We start from the raw sequence: 17,130 nt of genomic DNA, 5'->3' as shown, positions 1-17,130 counted from the left end.
CTGCTTACACCATGTGGAGAAAGACTTAGTTAGTATTCCTGGTTGACTGGTTCAATTCCTGCTATGGGAGAGACTTTTTTTTGGGACTAGTGTCCACATTCCAAAGCCGACACGTGCCTTGCAGACAGAATCAGTTTAGGTTGGAACTGCTCTTTGCAGCCAAAAATGCAGACCACCAGGTTTTTTGGATATTTATTTGCACAAAAGCTTATTTGATGTCATATCTCAAACCATTCATATCTCTCACTTTTAATTCCTGGGTGTTAAGGGACTCAACAAGCCTTTATCCCTGTCTGTCATTGGAGCTCCCCTTCCATCAATTGGTGATGTTTTGTTACTGAATGGAAAAGAGCTGTGACTCTCTAGCCAAGATAGTGGCAAAATCAGTTACGGAAACAAGGTACCAGTGCCCCATGTGAGAATCGAACTCACGACCTTCAGATTACGAGACTGACGCGCTACCTGCTGCGCTAACGAGGCAAGATGCATGTAATAATCTGCGGAAGTTGCTTGTGCAAAGCAGTACACCTCTTTTTTTTCATATTGTAAGTGAGCTGGCAGTACATCTTCTCCCGTATGGTCTAGCGCTTAGGATTCCTGGTTTTCACCCAGGTGGCCTGGGTTCGACTCCCGGTATGGAAACACATCCTTTTCTACACCGTTGCCAACATTCAAAGACTGACGTGTGTTTTTAAAACAAACGTATTTCAGGTAGGATTTGTTTTTTTCAGGCAAAAATGCTGAACGCCCGCGTTTTGGCACTTCATTCTGACCCTTCACGCAAGATTCAATTTGGATTCGTAGCTCAACTCATTCTCAACCACCCCTTTTTACACCAAAGTGTCAAGAGACTCAACAACTCATGGGTCCTGTAAGTTATTTGGATTCCCATTTCCTTTCTAATGGAAAACGTTGTAGAATTGAATGGAAAAGTTATAAGTTGGTGACAAAATCTCTCGAGAAAAGGAGGGAACAGTGCCCCGTGTGAGGCTCAAACTCACAACCTTCAGATTACGAGACTGACGCACTACCTACTGCGCTAACGAAGCAAGTTGCACCTGCAGATCTGCAGAAGTTTATTGTGCATAGCAGAAAACTTATTTTTTTCATAATGTCACTGAGACGTTAGCGCATCTTTTCCCATATGGTCTAGCGGTTAGGATTCCTGGTTCTCACCCAGGTGGCCCGGGTTCGACTCCCGGTATGGGAATGCACCTTTATCTTAGCTACTGCCACCATTCAAAGACTGACGCGTGTTTTTCAATCAAAAATGTTTCTGGTAGATTTTCACTTTGCAACAAAAATACTTAACATTGGCGATGCATTATGACTTTTGCAAAAGATTTCCTTTTGTTTCATAGCTTAAGCCTTTTTCAACTACACAGTTTTACACAAAAGTGTCAAGGGACTCAACAAGCCATGTGTCCTGTCAGTCATTAGGGCTCCCATGTTCTTTCTAATCGGAAACAGTTTAGAACTGAATTGGAAAGTTCAGAGTTAGTGACAAAATCTCTTGAGAAAAGGAGGATGGCACTTTTGAGCAAAAAACTCGTGATCTTCAAATTATTCAACTGACGTGCCAAAAACCTTGACCATGTAGCGTGTTTTAGCTCTTGTAATGTTTATGTTTTGTATTCAAAGCAAAACACTCTTTTTTTTTTTTTTTACACCTGTCTTGCTGTTTACTGTACTGCTTACACCATGTGGAGAAAGACTTAGTTAGTATTCCTGGTTGACTGGTTCAATTCCTGCTATGGGAGAGACTTTTTTTTGGGACTAGTGTCCACATTCCAAAGCCGACACGTGCCTTGCAGACAGAATCAGTTTAGGTTGGAACTGCTCTTTGCAGCCAAAAATGCAGACCACCAGGTTTTTTGGATATTTATTTGCACAAAAGCTTATTTGATGTCATATCTCAAACCATTCATATCTCTCACTTTTAATTCCTGGGTGTTAAGGGACTCAACAAGCCTTTATCCCTGTCTGTCATTGGAGCTCCCCTTCCATCAATTGGTGATGTTTTGTTACTGAATGGAAAAGAGCTGTGACTCTCTAGCCAAGATAGTGGCAAAATCAGTTACGGAAACAAGGTACCAGTGCCCCATGTGAGAATCGAACTCACGACCTTCAGATTACGAGACTGACGCGCTACCTGCTGCGCTAACGAGGCAAGATGCATGTAATAATCTGCGGAAGTTGCTTGTGCAAAGCAGTACACCTCTTTTTTTTCATATTGTAAGTGAGCTGGCAGTACATCTTCTCCCGTATGGTCTAGCGCTTAGGATTCCTGGTTTTCACCCAGGTGGCCTGGGTTCGACTCCCGGTATGGAAACACATCCTTTTCTACACCGTTGCCAACATTCAAAGACTGACGTGTGTTTTTAAAACAAACGTATTTCAGGTAGGATTTGTTTTTTTCAGGCAAAAATGCTGAACGCCCGCGTTTTGGCACTTCATTCTGACCCTTCACGCAAGATTCAATTTGGATTCGTAGCTCAACTCATTCTCAACCACCCCTTTTTACACCAAAGTGTCAAGAGACTCAACAACTCATGGGTCCTGTAAGTTATTTGGATTCCCATTTCCTTTCTAATGGAAAACGTTGTAGAATTGAATGGAAAAGTTATAAGTTGGTGACAAAATCTCTCGAGAAAAGGAGGGAACAGTGCCCCGTGTGAGGCTCAAACTCACAACCTTCAGATTACGAGACTGACGCACTACCTACTGCGCTAACGAAGCAAGTTGCACCTGCAGATCTGCAGAAGTTTATTGTGCATAGCAGAAAACTTATTTTTTTCATAATGTCACTGAGACGTTAGCGCATCTTTTCCCATATGGTCTAGCGGTTAGGATTCCTGGTTCTCACCCAGGTGGCCCGGGTTCGACTCCCGGTATGGGAATGCACCTTTATCTTAGCTACTGCCACCATTCAAAGACTGACGCGTGTTTTTCAATCAAAAATGTTTCTGGTAGATTTTCACTTTGCAACAAAAATACTTAACATTGGCGATGCATTATGACTTTTGCAAAAGATTTCCTTTTGTTTCATAGCTTAAGCCTTTTTCAACTACACAGTTTTACACAAAAGTGTCAAGGGACTCAACAAGCCATGTGTCCTGTCAGTCATTAGGGCTCCCATGTTCTTTCTAATCGGAAACAGTTTAGAACTGAATTGGAAAGTTCAGAGTTAGTGACAAAATCTCTTGAGAAAAGGAGGATGGCACTTGTGAGCAAAAAACTCGTGATCTTCAAATTATTCAACTGACGTGCCAAAAACCTTGACCATGTAGCGTGTTTTAGCTCTTGTAATGTTTATGTTTTGTATTCAAAGCAAAACACTCTTTTTTTTTTTTTTTTTTTTTTACACCTGTCTTGCTGTTTACTGTACTGCTTACACCATGTGGAGAAAGACTTAGTTAGTATTCCTGGTTGACTGGTTCAATTCCTGCTATGGGAGAGACTTTTTTTTGGGACTAGTGTCCACATTCCAAAGCCGACACGTGCCTTGCAGACAGAATCAGTTTAGGTTGGAACTGCTCTTTGCAGCCAAAAATGCAGACCACCAGGTTTTTTGGATATTTATTTGCACAAAAGCTTATTTGATGTCATATCTCAAACCATTCATATCTCTCACTTTTAATTCCTGGGTGTTAAGGGACTCAACAAGCCTTTATCCCTGTCTGTCATTGGAGCTCCCCTTCCATCAATTGGTGATGTTTTGTTACTGAATGGAAAAGAGCTGTGACTCTCTAGCCAAGATAGTGGCAAAATCAGTTACGGAAACAAGGTACCAGTGCCCCATGTGAGAATCGAACTCACGACCTTCAGATTACGAGACTGACGCGCTACCTGCTGCGCTAACGAGGCAAGATGCATGTAATAATCTGCGGAAGTTGCTTGTGCAAAGCAGTACACCTCTTTTTTTTCATATTGTAAGTGAGCTGGCAGTACATCTTCTCCCGTATGGTCTAGCGCTTAGGATTCCTGGTTTTCACCCAGGTGGCCTGGGTTCGACTCCCGGTATGGAAACACATCCTTTTCTACACCGTTGCCAACATTCAAAGACTGACGTGTGTTTTTAAAACAAACGTATTTCAGGTAGGATTTGTTTTTTTCAGGCAAAAATGCTGAACGCCCGCGTTTTGGCACTTCATTCTGACCCTTCACGCAAGATTCAATTTGGATTCGTAGCTCAACTCATTCTCAACCACCCCTTTTTACACCAAAGTGTCAAGAGACTCAACAACTCATGGGTCCTGTAAGTTATTTGGATTCCCATTTCCTTTCTAATGGAAAACGTTGTAGAATTGAATGGAAAAGTTATAAGTTGGTGACAAAATCTCTCGAGAAAAGGAGGGAACAGTGCCCCGTGTGAGGCTCAAACTCACAACCTTCAGATTACGAGACTGACGCACTACCTACTGCGCTAACGAAGCAAGTTGCACCTGCAGATCTGCAGAAGTTTATTGTGCATAGCAGAAAACTTATTTTTTTCATAATGTCACTGAGACGTTAGCGCATCTTTTCCCATATGGTCTAGCGGTTAGGATTCCTGGTTCTCACCCAGGTGGCCCGGGTTCGACTCCCGGTATGGGAATGCACCTTTATCTTAGCTACTGCCACCATTCAAAGACTGACGCGTGTTTTTCAATCAAAAATGTTTCTGGTAGATTTTCACTTTGCAACAAAAATACTTAACATTGGCGATGCATTATGACTTTTGCAAAAGATTTCCTTTTGTTTCATAGCTTAAGCCTTTTTCAACTACACAGTTTTACACAAAAGTGTCAAGGGACTCAACAAGCCATGTGTCCTGTCAGTCATTAGGGCTCCCATGTTCTTTCTAATCGGAAACAGTTTAGAACTGAATTGGAAAGTTCAGAGTTAGTGACAAAATCTCTTGAGAAAAGGAGGATGGCACTTGTGAGCAAAAAACTCGTGATCTTCAAATTATTCAACTGACGTGCCAAAAACCTTGACCATGTAGCGTGTTTTAGCTCTTGTAATGTTTATGTTTTGTATTCAAAGCAAAACACTCTTTTTTTTTTTTTTTTTTTTTTACACCTGTCTTGCTGTTTACTGTACTGCTTACACCATGTGGAGAAAGACTTAGTTAGTATTCCTGGTTGACTGGTTCAATTCCTGCTATGGGAGAGACTTTTTTTTGGGACTAGTGTCCACATTCCAAAGCCGACACGTGCCTTGCAGACAGAATCAGTTTAGGTTGGAACTGCTCTTTGCAGCCAAAAATGCAGACCACCAGGTTTTTTGGATATTTATTTGCACAAAAGCTTATTTGATGTCATATCTCAAACCATTCATATCTCTCACTTTTAATTCCTGGGTGTTAAGGGACTCAACAAGCCTTTATCCCTGTCTGTCATTGGAGCTCCCCTTCCATCAATTGGTGATGTTTTGTTACTGAATGGAAAAGAGCTGTGACTCTCTAGCCAAGATAGTGGCAAAATCAGTTACGGAAACAAGGTACCAGTGCCCCATGTGAGAATCGAACTCACGACCTTCAGATTACGAGACTGACGCGCTACCTGCTGCGCTAACGAGGCAAGATGCATGTAATAATCTGCGGAAGTTGCTTGTGCAAAGCAGTACACCTCTTTTTTTTCATATTGTAAGTGAGCTGGCAGTACATCTTCTCCCGTATGGTCTAGCGCTTAGGATTCCTGGTTTTCACCCAGGTGGCCTGGGTTCGACTCCCGGTATGGAAACACATCCTTTTCTACACCGTTGCCAACATTCAAAGACTGACGTGTGTTTTTAAAACAAACGTATTTCAGGTAGGATTTGTTTTTTTCAGGCAAAAATGCTGAACGCCCGCGTTTTGGCACTTCATTCTGACCCTTCACGCAAGATTCAATTTGGATTCGTAGCTCAACTCATTCTCAACCACCCCTTTTTACACCAAAGTGTCAAGAGACTCAACAACTCAAGGGTCCTGTAAGTTATTTGGATTCCCATTTCCTTTCTAATGGAAAACGTTGTAGAATTGAATGGAAAAGTTATAAGTTGGTGACAAAATCTCTCGAGAAAAGGAGGGAACAGTGCCCCGTGTGAGGCTCAAACTCACAACCTTCAGATTACGAGACTGACGCACTACCTACTGCGCTAACGAAGCAAGTTGCACCTGCAGATCTGCAGAAGTTTATTGTGCATAGCAGAAAACTTATTTTTTTCATAATGTCACTGAGACGTTAGCGCATCTTTTCCCATATGGTCTAGCGGTTAGGATTCCTGGTTCTCACCCAGGTGGCCCGGGTTCGACTCCCGGTATGGGAATGCACCTTTATCTTAGCTACTGCCACCATTCAAAGACTGACGCGTGTTTTTCAATCAAAAATGTTTCTGGTAGATTTTCACTTTGCAACAAAAATACTTAACATTGGCGATGCATTATGACTTTTGCAAAAGATTTCCTTTTGTTTCATAGCTTAAGCCTTTTTCAACTACACAGTTTTACACAAAAGTGTCAAGGGACTCAACAAGCCATGTGTCCTGTCAGTCATTAGGGCTCCCATGTTCTTTCTAATCGGAAACAGTTTAGAACTGAATTGGAAAGTTCAGAGTTAGTGACAAAATCTCTTGAGAAAAGGAGGATGGCACTTGTGAGCAAAAAACTCGTGATCTTCAAATTATTCAACTGACGTGCCAAAAACCTTGACCATGTAGCGTGTTTTAGCTCTTGTAATGTTTATGTTTTGTATTCAAAGCAAAACACTCTTTTTTTTTTTTTTTACACCTGTCTTGCTGTTTACTGTACTGCTTACACCATGTGGAGAAAGACTTAGTTAGTATTCCTGGTTGACTGGTTCAATTCCTGCTATGGGAGAGACTTTTTTTTGGGACTAGTGTCCACATTCCAAAGCCGACACGTGCCTTGCAGACAGAATCAGTTTAGGTTGGAACTGCTCTTTGCAGCCAAAAATGCAGACCACCAGGTTTTTTGGATATTTATTTGCACAAAAGCTTATTTGATGTCATATCTCAAACCATTCATATCTCTCACTTTTAATTCCTGGGTGTTAAGGGACTCAACAAGCCTTTATCCCTGTCTGTCATTGGAGCTCCCCTTCCATCAATTGGTGATGTTTTGTTACTGAATGGAAAAGAGCTGTGACTCTCTAGCCAAGATAGTGGCAAAATCAGTTACGGAAACAAGGTACCAGTGCCCCATGTGAGAATCGAACTCACGACCTTCAGATTACGAGACTGACGCGCTACCTGCTGCGCTAACGAGGCAAGATGCATGTAATAATCTGCGGAAGTTGCTTGTGCAAAGCAGTACACCTCTTTTTTTTCATATTGTAAGTGAGCTGGCAGTACATCTTCTCCCGTATGGTCTAGCGCTTAGGATTCCTGGTTTTCACCCAGGTGGCCTGGGTTCGACTCCCGGTATGGAAACACATCCTTTTCTACACCGTTGCCAACATTCAAAGACTGACGTGTGTTTTTAAAACAAACGTATTTCAGGTAGGATTTGTTTTTTTCAGGCAAAAATGCTGAACGCCCGCGTTTTGGCACTTCATTCTGACCCTTCACGCAAGATTCAATTTGGATTCGTAGCTCAACTCATTCTCAACCACCCCTTTTTACACCAAAGTGTCAAGAGACTCAACAACTCATGGGTCCTGTAAGTTATTTGGATTCCCATTTCCTTTCTAATGGAAAACGTTGTAGAATTGAATGGAAAAGTTATAAGTTGGTGACAAAATCTCTCGAGAAAAGGAGGGAACAGTGCCCCGTGTGAGGCTCAAACTCACAACCTTCAGATTACGAGACTGACGCACTACCTACTGCGCTAACGAAGCAAGTTGCACCTGCAGATCTGCAGAAGTTTATTGTGCATAGCAGAAAACTTATTTTTTTCATAATGTCACTGAGACGTTAGCGCATCTTTTCCCATATGGTCTAGCGGTTAGGATTCCTGGTTCTCACCCAGGTGGCCCGGGTTCGACTCCCGGTATGGGAATGCACCTTTATCTTAGCTACTGCCACCATTCAAAGACTGACGCGTGTTTTTCAATCAAAAATGTTTCTGGTAGATTTTCACTTTGCAACAAAAATACTTAACATTGGCGATGCATTATGACTTTTGCAAAAGATTTCCTTTTGTTTCATAGCTTAAGCCTTTTTCAACTACACAGTTTTACACAAAAGTGTCAAGGGACTCAACAAGCCATGTGTCCTGTCAGTCATTAGGGCTCCCATGTTCTTTCTAATCGGAAACAGTTTAGAACTGAATTGGAAAGTTCAGAGTTAGTGACAAAATCTCTTGAGAAAAGGAGGATGGCACTTGTGAGCAAAAAACTCGTGATCTTCAAATTATTCAACTGACGTGCCAAAAACCTTGACCATGTAGCGTGTTTTAGCTCTTGTAATGTTTATGTTTTGTATTCAAAGCAAAACACTCTTTTTTTTTTTTTTTTTTTTTTACACCTGTCTTGCTGTTTACTGTACTGCTTACACCATGTGGAGAAAGACTTAGTTAGTATTCCTGGTTGACTGGTTCAATTCCTGCTATGGGAGAGACTTTTTTTTGGGACTAGTGTCCACATTCCAAAGCCGACACGTGCCTTGCAGACAGAATCAGTTTAGGTTGGAACTGCTCTTTGCAGCCAAAAATGCAGACCACCAGGTTTTTTGGATATTTATTTGCACAAAAGCTTATTTGATGTCATATCTCAAACCATTCATATCTCTCACTTTTAATTCCTGGGTGTTAAGGGACTCAACAAGCCTTTATCCCTGTCTGTCATTGGAGCTCCCCTTCCATCAATTGGTGATGTTTTGTTACTGAATGGAAAAGAGCTGTGACTCTCTAGCCAAGATAGTGGCAAAATCAGTTACGGAAACAAGGTACCAGTGCCCCATGTGAGAATCGAACTCACGACCTTCAGATTACGAGACTGACGCGCTACCTGCTGCGCTAACGAGGCAAGATGCATGTAATAATCTGCGGAAGTTGCTTGTGCAAAGCAGTACACCTCTTTTTTTTCATATTGTAAGTGAGCTGGCAGTACATCTTCTCCCGTATGGTCTAGCGCTTAGGATTCCTGGTTTTCACCCAGGTGGCCTGGGTTCGACTCCCGGTATGGAAACACATCCTTTTCTACACCGTTGCCAACATTCAAAGACTGACGTGTGTTTTTAAAACAAACGTATTTCAGGTAGGATTTGTTTTTTTCAGGCAAAAATGCTGAACGCCCGCGTTTTGGCACTTCATTCTGACCCTTCACGCAAGATTCAATTTGGATTCGTAGCTCAACTCATTCTCAACCACCCCTTTTTACACCAAAGTGTCAAGAGACTCAACAACTCAAGGGTCCTGTAAGTTATTTGGATTCCCATTTCCTTTCTAATGGAAAACGTTGTAGAATTGAATGGAAAAGTTATAAGTTGGTGACAAAATCTCTCGAGAAAAGGAGGGAACAGTGCCCCGTGTGAGGCTCAAACTCACAACCTTCAGATTACGAGACTGACGCACTACCTACTGCGCTAACGAAGCAAGTTGCACCTGCAGATCTGCAGAAGTTTATTGTGCATAGCAGAAAACTTATTTTTTTCATAATGTCACTGAGACGTTAGCGCATCTTTTCCCATATGGTCTAGCGGTTAGGATTCCTGGTTCTCACCCAGGTGGCCCGGGTTCGACTCCCGGTATGGGAATGCACCTTTATCTTAGCTACTGCCACCATTCAAAGACTGACGCGTGTTTTTCAATCAAAAATGTTTCTGGTAGATTTTCACTTTGCAACAAAAATACTTAACATTGGCGATGCATTATGACTTTTGCAAAAGATTTCCTTTTGTTTCATAGCTTAAGCCTTTTTCAACTACACAGTTTTACACAAAAGTGTCAAGGGACTCAACAAGCCATGTGTCCTGTCAGTCATTAGGGCTCCCATGTTCTTTCTAATCGGAAACAGTTTAGAACTGAATTGGAAAGTTCAGAGTTAGTGACAAAATCTCTTGAGAAAAGGAGGATGGCACTTGTGAGCAAAAAACTCGTGATCTTCAAATTATTCAACTGACGTGCCAAAAACCTTGACCATGTAGCGTGTTTTAGCTCTTGTAATGTTTATGTTTTGTATTCAAAGCAAAACACTCTTTTTTTTTTTTTTTACACCTGTCTTGCTGTTTACTGTACTGCTTACACCATGTGGAGAAAGACTTAGTTAGTATTCCTGGTTGACTGGTTCAATTCCTGCTATGGGAGAGACTTTTTTTTGGGACTAGTGTCCACATTCCAAAGCCGACACGTGCCTTGCAGACAGAATCAGTTTAGGTTGGAACTGCTCTTTGCAGCCAAAAATGCAGACCACCAGGTTTTTTGGATATTTATTTGCACAAAAGCTTATTTGATGTCATATCTCAAACCATTCATATCTCTCACTTTTAATTCCTGGGTGTTAAGGGACTCAACAAGCCTTTATCCCTGTCTGTCATTGGAGCTCCCCTTCCATCAATTGGTGATGTTTTGTTACTGAATGGAAAAGAGCTGTGACTCTCTAGCCAAGATAGTGGCAAAATCAGTTACGGAAACAAGGTACCAGTGCCCCATGTGAGAATCGAACTCACGACCTTCAGATTACGAGACTGACGCGCTACCTGCTGCGCTAACGAGGCAAGATGCATGTAATAATCTGCGGAAGTTGCTTGTGCAAAGCAGTACACCTCTTTTTTTTCATATTGTAAGTGAGCTGGCAGTACATCTTCTCCCGTATGGTCTAGCGCTTAGGATTCCTGGTTTTCACCCAGGTGGCCTGGGTTCGACTCCCGGTATGGAAACACATCCTTTTCTACACCGTTGCCAACATTCAAAGACTGACGTGTGTTTTTAAAACAAACGTATTTCAGGTAGGATTTGTTTTTTTCAGGCAAAAATGCTGAACGCCCGCGTTTTGGCACTTCATTCTGACCCTTCACGCAAGATTCAATTTGGATTCGTAGCTCAACTCATTCTCAACCACCCCTTTTTACACCAAAGTGTCAAGAGACTCAACAACTCAAGGGTCCTGTAAGTTATTTGGATTCCCATTTCCTTTCTAATGGAAAACGTTGTAGAATTGAATGGAAAAGTTATAAGTTGGTGACAAAATCTCTCGAGAAAAGGAGGGAACAGTGCCCCGTGTGAGGCTCAAACTCACAACCTTCAGATTACGAGACTGACGCACTACCTACTGCGCTAACGAAGCAAGTTGCACCTGCAGATCTGCAGAAGTTTATTGTGCATAGCAGAAAACTTATTTTTTTCATAATGTCACTGAGACGTTAGCGCATCTTTTCCCATATGGTCTAGCGGTTAGGATTCCTGGTTCTCACCCAGGTGGCCCGGGTTCGACTCCCGGTATGGGAATGCACCTTTATCTTAGCTACTGCCACCATTCAAAGACTGACGCGTGTTTTTCAATCAAAAATGTTTCTGGTAGATTTTCACTTTGCAACAAAAATACTTAACATTGGCGATGCATTATGACTTTTGCAAAAGATTTCCTTTTGTTTCATAGCTTAAGCCTTTTTCAACTACACAGTTTTACACAAAAGTGTCAAGGGACTCAACAAGCCATGTGTCCTGTCAGTCATTAGGGCTCCCATGTTCTTTCTAATCGGAAACAGTTTAGAACTGAATTGGAAAGTTCAGAGTTAGTGACAAAATCTCTTGAGAAAAGGAGGATGGCACTTGTGAGCAAAAAACTCGTGATCTTCAAATTATTCAACTGACGTGCCAAAAACCTTGACCATGTAGCGTGTTTTAGCTCTTGTAATGTTTATGTTTTGTATTCAAAGCAAAACACTCTTTTTTTTTTTTTTTACACCTGTCTTGCTGTTTACTGTACTGCTTACACCATGTGGAGAAAGACTTAGTTAGTATTCCTGGTTGACTGGTTCAATTCCTGCTATGGGAGAGACTTTTTTTTGGGACTAGTGTCCACATTCCAAAGCCGACACGTGCCTTGCAGACAGAATCAGTTTAGGTTGGAACTGCTCTTTGCAGCCAAAAATGCAGACCACCAGGTTTTTTGGATATTTATTTGCACAAAAGCTTATTTGATGTCATATCTCAAACCATTCATATCTCTCACTTTTAATTCCTGGGTGTTAAGGGACTCAACAAGCCTTTATCCCTGTCTGTCATTGGAGCTCCCCTTCCATCAATTGGTGATGTTTTGTTACTGAATGGAAAAGAGCTGTGACTCTCTAGCCAAGATAGTGGCAAAATCAGTTACGGAAACAAGGTACCAGTGCCCCATGTGAGAATCGAACTCACGACCTTCAGATTACGAGACTGACGCGCTACCTGCTGCGCTAACGAGGCAAGATGCATGTAATAATCTGCGGAAGTTGCTTGTGCAAAGCAGTACACCTCTTTTTTTTCATATTGTAAGTGAGCTGGCAGTACATCTTCTCCCGTATGGTCTAGCGCTTAGGATTCCTGGTTTTCACCCAGGTGGCCTGGGTTCGACTCCCGGTATGGAAACACATCCTTTTCTACACCGTTGCCAACATTCAAAGACTGACGTGTGTTTTTAAAACAAACGTATTTCAGGTAGGATTTGTTTTTTTCAGGCAAAAATGCTGAACGCCCGCGTTTTGGCACTTCATTCTGACCCTTCACGCAAGATTCAATTTGGATTCGTAGCTCAACTCATTCTCAACCACCCCTTTTTACACCAAAGTGTCAAGAGACTCAACAACTCATGGGTCCTGTAAGTTATTTGGATTCCCATTTCCTTTCTAATGGAAAACGTTGTAGAATTGAATGGAAAAGTTATAAGTTGGTGACAAAATCTCTCGAGAAAAGGAGGGAACAGTGCCCCGTGTGAGGCTCAAACTCACAACCTTCAGATTACGAGACTGACGCACTACCTACTGCGCTAACGAAGCAAGTTGCACCTGCAGATCTGCAGAAGTTTATTGTGCATAGCAGAAAACTTATTTTTTTCATAATGTCACTGAGACGTTAGCGCATCTTTTCCCATATGGTCTAGCGGTTAGGATTCCTGGTTCTCACCCAGGTGGCCCGGGTTCGACTCCCGGTATGGGAATGCACCTTTATCTTAGCTACTGCCACCATTCAAAGACTGACGCGTGTTTTTCAATCAAAAATGTTTCTGGTAGATTTTCACTTTGCAACAAAAATACTTAACATTGGCGATGCATTATGACTTTTGCAAAAGATTTCCTTTTGTTTCATAGCTTAAGCCTTTTTCAACTACACAGTTTTACACAAAAGTGTCAAGGGACTCAACAAGCCATGTGTCCTGTCAGTCATTAGGGCTCCCATGTTCTTTCTAATCGGAAACAGTTTAGAACTGAATTGGAAAGTTCAGAGTTAGTGACAAAATCTCTTGAGAAAAGGAGGATGGCACTTGTGAGCAAAAAACTCGTGATCTTCAAATTATTCAACTGACGTGCCAAAAACCTTGACCATGTAGCGTGTTTTAGCTCTTGTAATGTTTATGTTTTGTATTCAAAGCAAAACACTCTTTTTTTTTTTTTTTACACCTGTCTTGCTGTTTACTGTACTGCTTACACCATGTGGAGAAAGACTTAGTTAGTATTCCTGGTTGACTGGTTCAATTCCTGCTATGGGAGAGACTTTTTTTTGGGACTAGTGTCCACATTCCAAAGCCGACACGTGCCTTGCAGACAGAATCAGTTTAGGTTGGAACTGCTCTTTGCAGCCAAAAATGCAGACCACCAGGTTTTTTGGATATTTATTTGCACAAAAGCTTATTTGATGTCATATCTCAAACCATTCATATCTCTCACTTTTAATTCCTGGGTGTTAAGGGACTCAACAAGCCTTTATCCCTGTCTGTCATTGGAGCTCCCCTTCCATCAATTGGTGATGTTTTGTTACTGAATGGAAAAGAGCTGTGACTCTCTAGCCAAGATAGTGGCAAAATCAGTTACGGAAACAAGGTACCAGTGCCCCATGTGAGAATCGAACTCACGACCTTCAGATTACGAGACTGACGCGCTACCTGCTGCGCTAACGAGGCAAGATGCATGTAATAATCTGCGGAAGTTGCTTGTGCAAAGCAGTACACCTCTTTTTTTTCATATTGTAAGTGAGCTGGCAGTACATCTTCTCCCGTATGGTCTAGCGCTTAGGATTCCTGGTTTTCACCCAGGTGGCCTGGGTTCGACTCCCGGTATGGAAACACATCCTTTTCTACACCGTTGCCAACATTCAAAGACTGACGTGTGTTTTTAAAACAAACGTATTTCAGGTAGGATTTGTTTTTTTCAGGCAAAAATGCTGAACGCCCGCGTTTTGGCACTTCATTCTGACCCTTCACGCAAGATTCAATTTGGATTCGTAGCTCAACTCATTCTCAACCACCCCTTTTTACACCAAAGTGTCAAGAGACTCAACAACTCAAGGGTCCTGTAAGTTATTTGGATTCCCATTTCCTTTCTAATGGAAAACGTTGTAGAATTGAATGGAAAAGTTATAAGTTGGTGACAAAATCTCTCGAGAAAAGGAGGGAACAGTGCCCCGTGTGAGGCTCAAACTCACAACCTTCAGATTACGAGACTGACGCACTACCTACTGCGCTAACGAAGCAAGTTGCACCTGCAGATCTGCAGAAGTTTATTGTGCATAGCAGAAAACTTATTTTTTTCATAATGTCACTGAGACGTTAGCGCATCTTTTCCCATATGGTCTAGCGGTTAGGATTCCTGGTTCTCACCCAGGTGGCCCGGGTTCGACTCCCGGTATGGGAATGCACCTTTATCTTAGCTACTGCCACCATTCAAAGACTGACGCGTGTTTTTCAATCAAAAATGTTTCTGGTAGATTTTCACTTTGCAACAAAAATACTTAACATTGGCGATGCATTATGACTTTTGCAAAAGATTTCCTTTTGTTTCATAGCTTAAGCCTTTTTCAACTACACAGTTTTACACAAAAGTGTCAAGGGACTCAACAAGCCATGTGTCCTGTCAGTCATTAGGGCTCCCATGTTCTTTCTAATCGGAAACAGTTTAGAACTGAATTGGAAAGTTCAGAGTTAGTGACAAAATCTCTTGAGAAAAGGAGGATGGCACTTGTGAGCAAAAAACTCGTGATCTTCAAATTATTCAACTGACGTGCCAAAAACCTTGACCATGTAGCGTGTTTTAGCTCTTGTAATGTTTATGTTTTGTATTCAAAGCAAAACACTCTTTTTTTTTTTTTTTACACCTGTCTTGCTGTTTACTGTACTGCTTACACCATGTGGAGAAAGACTTAGTTAGTATTCCTGGTTGACTGGTTCAATTCCTGCTATGGGAGAGACTTTTTTTTGGGACTAGTGTCCACATTCCAAAGCCGACACGTGCCTTGCAGACAGAATCAGTTTAGGTTGGAACTGCTCTTTGCAGCCAAAAATGCAGACCACCAGGTTTTTTGGATATTTATTTGCACAAAAGCTTATTTGATGTCATATCTCAAACCATTCATATCTCTCACTTTTAATTCCTGGGTGTTAAGGGACTCAACAAGCCTTTATCCCTGTCTGTCATTGGAGCTCCCCTTCCATCAATTGGTGATGTTTTGTTACTGAATGGAAAAGAGCTGTGACTCTCTAGCCAAGATAGTGGCAAAATCAGTTACGGAAACAAGGTACCAGTGCCCCATGTGAGAATCGAACTCACGACCTTCAGATTACGAGACTGACGCGCTACCTGCTGCGCTAACGAGGCAAGATGCATGTAATAATCTGCGGAAGTTGCTTGTGCAAAGCAGTACACCTCTTTTTTTTCATATTGTAAGTGAGCTGGCAGTACATCTTCTCCCGTATGGTCTAGCGCTTAGGATTCCTGGTTTTCACCCAGGTGGCCTGGGTTCGACTCCCGGTATGGAAACACATCCTTTTCTACACCGTTGCCAACATTCAAAGACTGACGTGTGTTTTTAAAACAAACGTATTTCAGGTAGGATTTGTTTTTTTCAGGCAAAAATGCTGAACGCCCGCGTTTTGGCACTTCATTCTGACCCTTCACGCAAGATTCAATTTGGATTCGTAGCTCAACTCATTCTCAACCACCCCTTTTTACACCAAAGTGTCAAGAGACTCAACAACTCAAGGGTCCTGTAAGTTATTTGGATTCCCATTTCCTTTCTAATGGAAAACGTTGTAGAATTGAATGGAAAAGTTATAAGTTGGTGACAAAATCTCTCGAGAAAAGGAGGGAACAGTGCCCCGTGTGAGGCTCAAACTCACAACCTTCAGATTACGAGACTGACGCACTACCTACTGCGCTAACGAAGCAAGTTGCACCTGCAGATCTGCAGAAGTTTATTGTGCATAGCAGAAAACTTATTTTTTTCATAATGTCACTGAGACGTTAGCGCATCTTTTCCCATATGGTCTAGCGGTTAGGATTCCTGGTTCTCACCCAGGTGGCCCGGGTTCGACTCCCGGTATGGGAATGCACCTTTATCTTAGCTACTGCCACCATTCAAAGACTGACGCGTGTTTTTCAATCAAAAATGTTTCTGGTAGATTTTCACTTTGCAACAAAAATACTTAACATTGGCGATGCATTATGACTTTTGCAAAAGATTTCCTTTTGTTTCATAGCTTAAGCCTTTTTCAACTACACAGTTTTACACAAAAGTGTCAAGGGACTCAACAAGCCATGTGTCCTGTCAGTCATTAGGGCTCCCATGTTCTTTCTAATCGGAAACAGTTTAGAACTGAATTGGAAAGTTCAGAGTTAGTGACAAAATCTCTTGAGAAAAGGAGGATGGCACTTGTGAGCAAAAAACTCGTGATCTTCAAATTATTCAACTGACGTGCCAAAAACCTTGACCATGTAGCGTGTTTTAGCTCTTGTAATGTTTATGTTTTGTATTCAAAGCAAAACACTCTTTTTTTTTTTTTTTACACCTGTCTTGCTGTTTACTGTACTGCTTACACCATGTGGAGAAAGACTTAGTTAGTATTCCTGGTTGACTGGTTCAATTCCTGCTATGGGAGAGACTTTTTTTTGGGACTAGTGTCCACATTCCAAAGCCGACACGTGCCTTGCAGACAGAATCAGTTTAGGTTGGAACTGCTCTTTGCAGCCAAAAATGCAGACCACCAGGTTTTTTGGATATTTATTTGCACAAAAGCT

The 17,130-nt window shown here is 41.8% G+C and overlaps 10 non-coding genes across 10 annotated transcripts; all 10 read left to right on the top strand.

The window, feature by feature from the left end:
• Window positions 1-1,138: 1,138 nt before the first annotated feature.
• On the top strand, window positions 1,139-1,210 carry TRNAE-CUC (transfer RNA glutamic acid (anticodon CUC)). The gene has a single exon. It is a non-coding gene; the product is annotated as a tRNA-Glu (tRNA).
• Window positions 1,211-2,828: 1,618 nt separating this feature from the next.
• On the top strand, window positions 2,829-2,900 carry TRNAE-CUC (transfer RNA glutamic acid (anticodon CUC)). Its single transcript has one exon. It is a non-coding gene; the product is annotated as a tRNA-Glu (tRNA).
• A 1,625-nt stretch (window positions 2,901-4,525) lies between these two features.
• TRNAE-CUC (transfer RNA glutamic acid (anticodon CUC)) lies at window positions 4,526-4,597 on the top strand. Its single transcript has one exon. It is a non-coding gene; the product is annotated as a tRNA-Glu (tRNA).
• Window positions 4,598-6,222: 1,625 nt separating this feature from the next.
• Window positions 6,223-6,294, top strand: TRNAE-CUC (transfer RNA glutamic acid (anticodon CUC)). Its single transcript has one exon. It is a non-coding gene; the product is annotated as a tRNA-Glu (tRNA).
• Window positions 6,295-7,912: 1,618 nt separating this feature from the next.
• On the top strand, window positions 7,913-7,984 carry TRNAE-CUC (transfer RNA glutamic acid (anticodon CUC)). The gene has a single exon. It is a non-coding gene; the product is annotated as a tRNA-Glu (tRNA).
• A 1,625-nt stretch (window positions 7,985-9,609) lies between these two features.
• Window positions 9,610-9,681, top strand: TRNAE-CUC (transfer RNA glutamic acid (anticodon CUC)). Its single transcript has one exon. It is a non-coding gene; the product is annotated as a tRNA-Glu (tRNA).
• A 1,618-nt stretch (window positions 9,682-11,299) lies between these two features.
• On the top strand, window positions 11,300-11,371 carry TRNAE-CUC (transfer RNA glutamic acid (anticodon CUC)). Its single transcript has one exon. It is a non-coding gene; the product is annotated as a tRNA-Glu (tRNA).
• A 1,618-nt stretch (window positions 11,372-12,989) lies between these two features.
• Window positions 12,990-13,061, top strand: TRNAE-CUC (transfer RNA glutamic acid (anticodon CUC)). The gene has a single exon. It is a non-coding gene; the product is annotated as a tRNA-Glu (tRNA).
• A 1,618-nt stretch (window positions 13,062-14,679) lies between these two features.
• Window positions 14,680-14,751, top strand: TRNAE-CUC (transfer RNA glutamic acid (anticodon CUC)). The gene has a single exon. It is a non-coding gene; the product is annotated as a tRNA-Glu (tRNA).
• A 1,618-nt stretch (window positions 14,752-16,369) lies between these two features.
• On the top strand, window positions 16,370-16,441 carry TRNAE-CUC (transfer RNA glutamic acid (anticodon CUC)). The gene has a single exon. It is a non-coding gene; the product is annotated as a tRNA-Glu (tRNA).
• The last annotated feature ends 689 nt before the right edge of the window (window positions 16,442-17,130 follow it).

This window comes from Phyllobates terribilis, unplaced genomic scaffold, assembly GCF_046119375.1.
Source record: "Phyllobates terribilis strain yellow unplaced genomic scaffold, ASM4611937v1 Scaffold_971__1_contigs__length_502685, whole genome shotgun sequence".
Lineage (NCBI taxonomy): Eukaryota > Metazoa > Chordata > Amphibia > Anura > Dendrobatidae > Phyllobates > Phyllobates terribilis.
Note: the sequence above shows the minus strand (reverse complement) of the source record. Positions and strands in the feature narration are given on the sequence as shown.